Source organism: Octopus bimaculoides, chromosome 14 (assembly GCF_001194135.2).
Source record: "Octopus bimaculoides isolate UCB-OBI-ISO-001 chromosome 14, ASM119413v2, whole genome shotgun sequence".
NCBI classification, from domain to species: domain Eukaryota; kingdom Metazoa; phylum Mollusca; class Cephalopoda; order Octopoda; family Octopodidae; genus Octopus; species Octopus bimaculoides.
Genome location: NC_068994.1, coordinates 4745314 through 4751685, shown reverse-complemented (window position 1 = coordinate 4751685; position 6372 = coordinate 4745314). Strand labels below are relative to the sequence as shown.

General features: G+C 38.3%; 1 protein-coding gene across 1 annotated transcript in view; it reads left to right on the top strand.

Moving 5' to 3' along the window:
* LOC106870062 (zinc finger protein 431) overlaps window positions 1-6372 on the top strand; it is a 29945-nt gene that overhangs the window by 3100 nt on the left and 20473 nt on the right. Inside the window, exon 2 of the mRNA XM_014916031.2 lies at window positions 5749-5850. The gene's annotated coding sequence lies outside the window, so the exon portion shown is untranslated. The remainder of the gene's footprint in view (window positions 1-5748; window positions 5851-6372) is intronic.

The following is a 6372-nucleotide window of genomic DNA, read 5'->3' as shown; positions in this document are numbered from 1 at the left end:
CACGGCTGTGTGGTAAGAAGCTTGCTTCCCAACCACATGGTTCCAGGTTCAGTCCCTCTACGTGCCACCTTGGGCAAGTGTTTCCTACTATAGCCTCGGGCCGACCAAAGCCTTGTGAGTGGAATTATTAGTTGGAAACTGAAAGAAGCTCGTCGTGTATATATATGTTATACATTTCTTTATGTCCCCAAAACTTAGCGGTTCGACAAAAGCAGCTAGGCTTACAAAGAATAAGTCCTGGGGTCGATTTGTTCGACTAAAGCATGGCTACAGTCAAATGACTGGAACGTGTAAAAGAATATATAATATACACACGTACATTCATCGTTGAACAAATCGACCCTGGTACTTATTTTTCTTTAAGCCTAGGGCTTTTTTCTGTATATATATATACGGTGGGCTTCTTTTAGTTTCCATCTACCAAATCAACTCACAAGGCTTTAGCAGGTCCGAGGTTGTGGGACTGAACCCAGAACCATGTGGTTTGGAAGGAAACTTCATACCACACAGTCTCGCCTACACCTGTCTCATTATCATTAACATCACCAGTTTAGGTTTGATTTCCATGTTAGCATGGGTTGGATGTGTTGTCAGAGTTCAAGTCATCTGTTAGCAACAGGAAAGGCATCCAGCTGTAAACCATTGCCTCGGTGACATGTTTCTTGAATTCATAATAGCCTAGAAGAACAGACATAAAAACAAATAAATGAATATGTACATATTTATGTGTATATATGTACGAGGGGGTGCTGGAAAGTTCCTGGCTTTAAGAGTATCGCGAAAGACCTGGTTGGAGGCCCAGACATCCAGGTTCTTTTACAGGACGTAGGAAAACTGAAGGACTGCTGCAATATGCATCACCTGACCATACCAACACAGTCTTTTCTTGTGCATGTTACATCTCATGCCCCCTTATGTCCAATTTTTCTCTCAACACATTTGCACTTTGTTATACATGCACACTGACATTGTACATTCGGCAGAGCAGGCTAGCTTCATTTTTTCCCACCCTTTGCATAACCTCTGCATTCATGGCCAGTGTTGCACTACCATGTAGTATTACTGTTCACACACAAGCTTCATACAATTTGCCTTTCACCCGAGAAAGAGGACTTTTATCACCATATTGGTACTAACTCTCTGAACTTCCTCCATCTTGTTCTTATTCTAGTTACTACACTTTCAGAGCATTCTCCTCCACTGCTAATTAAGTCACCTAGGTAACAGAAACTATCCACTACCTCTAAGGATCCACCAAGGTATTCACGTAAACCTATTTCCTGTGCATTGCTGCTGTGTGTCAAAGCCTTTGGGTGATTCCACTACACCTCATATTTGTCAATATATATATGCCTGTATATATCTACATTTATACAGGCATATATATATACATACATTTATATGTATAGATATCTGTTATATATATATATATATGTGTATATATTAGGTCTTTTATGTCACAAATCTTCAAGAGTCTTCATCCCTTCTCATTTTTTTTTGTACCATATCCATAGCCTTCTTGTATATTGGTGGAACCATGAGGATGCTGTCCATCATGTCTAAGTTTGTTCTCGTTCATTACTGAATTGGTTTGCACACAGAAATGGCCTCTCTGCTCATCTATCAGTCCTGATGGTGCATTTGCAGAAGTAACTGTTGCATATCACAAGTCTAAATTTAATTATTGTCACATAGATGCAGATATGGCTATGAGGTTAACAAGTTCACTTCCCAACCAACAAGTTTCAGGTTCAGTCTCACTGTGTGGCACTTTGGGCAAATGTCTACTATATCCTTCGACCGACCAGAACCTTGTGAGCGGACTTGGTAGATGGAAACTGAAAGAAGCCCACTGTATGTGTGTGTGTGTGCGTATGTCTAAGTTCATATATGCCTTGTTTCCATGTGTGTTCACTGGCTTGTAACTATTGACTTTGCTGATGACTTCTACTTGCAGTCCACTGCAAAAAACATGTTTGCACCTCTTGGCATGTTGTGTGATCATCATAAGCAAAAGGTTCAACCATAAGGTGTCGTTTGATTTAAGGCTTTTCACATATATAAACATGTACAGGCCATTTTGATGTTTGATATCCTGAGAGCTTATTGCCTCACTTTGAAACAAGTGGACATTGGCAACAAGAAGGGCATCCAACTGTAGAATACTCTCCCCCAACATACTCTTATCTTATGCAATCATGGACAAGTAGATGTTAAACTGATGATGATGGTGATATTTTATGTTGGTACCTTTATTTGTTTTTCAACAATATGCCTAGTCCATCCCTACCATCACTGTTGCCCACCTAGAATAATTTATACCTCTGTTCCTCACTCATGATGGATTTGATGGCTGGAGCTCCTGCTCCACCGTACCACTTGTCCACCACCACACATCTCCTCCAGCATTGCTACAATGTGTTCGTACTTACCTTTCATTATGCCGACAACGATGATGGCAGTCCCTAAAGACTTGTACTTGACAAGAAGAGGGAGGTTCCCAGTGCTTAAGGGGTTGGGTGTGGAGTAGGTTGTCTGATGTCAGGTTTCTCATTTGAAAAGAAGAATGCTTTTGTGATTGTTTGATGATGGATGACTTCTCGGTTTTGGTTGTAGATGTTTCCACCTGATCGTTCCCCTATTGTACACTGAACTAACCTGGTAAGTGTGACTCCTGTATGCCTTCTTCGTCCCTTTCATTATATTTGTGACTGTTAAGGTGGCTTGGCTGGCAGAGTCGTTATTGCTTCGAACGAAATGCTCAGCGGAATTTCTTCTGGCTCTTTATGTTCTGAGTTCAAACCCTGCCTAGGTCAACTTTGCTTTTTATCCTTTCGAGCTCAATAAAATAAGTACCAGTAGAATATGGAGGGAGTTGATGTAATTGATTACCCCTTCCCCTAAAATTGGTAGGTTTTACCAAAATTTGAATCCAGTTAAGGTGGCGAACTGGCTGAATCATTAGTGCATTTGACAAAATGCTTTGCAGTATTTCTTCCAGCCTTATGTTCCGAGTTCAAACTCCATCAAAGCTGACTTTGTCTTTTGTCCTTTTAGGTTTGATAAAATAAAGTACTAGCTGGACACTAGGATCAATGCAACCAACTAGCAAAAACACACACACAAAAAAAAAAAATTAATAAATTCAAGACTTTTACCTACAAGCAGAAAAGATTATATTTGTGATTTTGATATGGTTTCCATGGTTGGATAACCTTCCTATCACTGATCATTTTACAGCATAGTGTGAGTGCATTCATTGCGTCACCATTACAAGAGACCTTGTCTGTCATGGCTAGAGTTCCCTCTACACTGTGACAATTATTATTCAGAATTGTTCGCCTCCAAGACAGCTTATTTCTTCAGCAGTTTGCGGAGTCCATGTCCCCTCCATGTAGGTTTCTATTCAGAATTACTGCTCTTCTACATGGATTAGCTTCAGTGGTGCACACTTCCTCACTGAGCAGGATTTTTCAGAATTTCTTCTCTCTTAGTCAAGTTGCCCTCTTTATGGTTCATCTCTCTCTCTCTCTCTCTCTATATATATATATATATATATAATACTGGTCAATGTGCTTACACTGTGAATGAAGCTGAGGAGTTTGTAGTAGAACTGGTATTAATGTGTGTGTGTGTGTGTGTGTGTGCTCGCATGTGTATGTGTGTATATTGATATGTACATACGCATGATATATATATATATGTATATATATGTATGCATATATATATATATATATATATATCCATACATATATGTACGTATGTGTATATATATATATATATATATATATATAAGTTCAAAAAAACAACAAAATGAGGACGTGATACGGATAGTATATATATACACACACACACACAAATATGTATGTATGTATGTACGTATGAGAGAGAAAAGTACTCTTAGTCCACAAGAGTCACACCCACACACACAGCCACTAAACAACCCACACATCATCTCTCCCTCTCTCTCTCTCTCCTCCTTATATTATATATATACATACGAGAGGGAGAGATTTTGTCTCACACTTGGATCTTTGGATTTATAACTGTGTGGGTTGGGTGGTAGCCTTTTGTGCTGCGGAGATAAAGTGACGCTCTCACACACGCACACACACATACTGAAAGTGCAGCAGTCAGACACATATGGCCATGTACAGTGTAAAACACACACATGCACATTCATATCTACGGTGTGGCACTGTGTAACGAAAATACAATATATACTGTCCTGGGGACACATATAAGTACACAGATCCATGCAGAAATATGACAGAACTGAGAGAATGAGAGAGAGAGAGAGAGAAACGAGGGGGGACAGCTTTAAGACACAGTGGGACCTGCACACGTTCATACTTCCTTATTCTCAGGACGGGCCCCCATCACAATACACCTCCCCATTGTAAACACATGCTCACCTCTACTGCACACACATGAAAAACACCGTGTCTCTCTCCATCCACACACACACACACATATACAGGAGGAGCAGCACAACTACCAGCATTATTCCAACATCCACCGCATCTGTAACGCCACCACCACCACCGTTACTATATCCACCACTGCTACTACAAATCCACCACCAACACCACTTTTGCACCCCCCCACCTTCATCAATTACAGTGCCTTCCTCCTTCCACAGAACCGCCTCTCCCTGCCGTCCGACACTACATCCAGCCAGCCATCCACACAACTGCTTCCAATAGAACTGTTGTTGTTGTTAGTCAAGGTTCTCCCTCTCTCAGTCATTAGCTTTCTCTCTCTTCTCACACACAATTTCTCTCTCTCTCTGCTTCTCACACTCTCAGTCTGTCTCTATTTCTCTATCCATCGCTCTCTTCCTCCCTTTCTCTCTCACACACACAAACAAGGCGGTGAATTAAAGAAAATAAAACGAAAAAAACAAAAACAAAAACAATAAAATATATAACAAAAATATACAAGACAAATCAAAAAACACAAAGCAAGAACTCAAGAAAGAATAGAAACAGAAACAAACTCAAAACAACGACGAGGAGAAGCAGAAAAATTCTTCACTTCCATTTTTATATTCCTTTTAAAACTAAAAACTAAAAAAACAGCCCAAGAAAAAACCCCAGTATTTAAAAAAAGACGAAAAAAAAACATTTCCAAACAACAAGAACAGCAATAATTGTGACGAGTACAATAGCAATAATAATCGAAAGTGGAAGAATGGCAAAATAACTACAAGAGAAATTATAATAATCCTGAAGGAATTTAAAAAAACCCAAAAAAGCGAAAATTGATGTGGGCACGCGCGTGTGTGTGTATATATATATATATATTAATTCATAGTGTTTATATACATATATATATATGTTATATAATCTATAGTATGTATATGTATATATATATATATATGATTATATAAACATACGATTGATTGTATAATACAATTGATTAGCGTATATATATATATATATATATACATATAATTTATTATATAACTTAATGCATTTATATATGCTACTCTCTAATTACATTTATATATATATATAGAAAATGATATATCAATTAAATCTCGTAGATAATTAATTAATTAATTAAAAAACGTATTTATATATATATATATATATATATATATATATTAGTTTAAAAGGCAGCTTTTCAGAAGCCAAATTTTCTTGCACAACAACATTACTCCTCCTCATTGAACGTCATTCATCCATTGATCCCCTCCAGTTATGAATCCATACAAGAGTTTTGTTTTGATCTTTACTTCTTCAGGGAGTCTACTCCTTCGCAAACAATGTCCGAGTCGGTCAGTAAACTTCACCGATCCAAGTTCAAGCGCGGGCCTCGCGGGACAGCTGGACGTACACTTCCTTGGTGAGTTTGCCCACAATGTAAAACATATATCTTTCTCTCCCTCTCTCTCTCTCTCTATGTATGTATGTATGTGTAGTGTGTATATTTCTGTCTCATACTCTCTGTTTTTATCGTCCTTTTATTTTCCATTCACTGATATATTCAAAACTCCGGCCACATATGTGTATATATAAAATGCTTCTGTATGTATTCGCATTTGATCACGTATATAATATATATGTAGCTGTTTCTCTGTGTATGTATATATACTCACACACATATTCGTTCCAATCCAGTGCTTTATTCCGTCGCTGCTCAGAGTTTTCCTATGCGCAATCCTCCTGGAATTTAGGGGGCAAGCTCCTTCTTTTGTCGACTGAATGTTCACACTGAGTAGCGACAGAGTGACCCATAGACTTCTCGCGAATAAATAAACTCTTGATGTACTTTATCCCGTTTCTACATCCAGATGCGCGCTTGTATATCTATCTATCTATCACTCTCTCTCTCTCTCTCTCTCTATATATATATATATATATATAT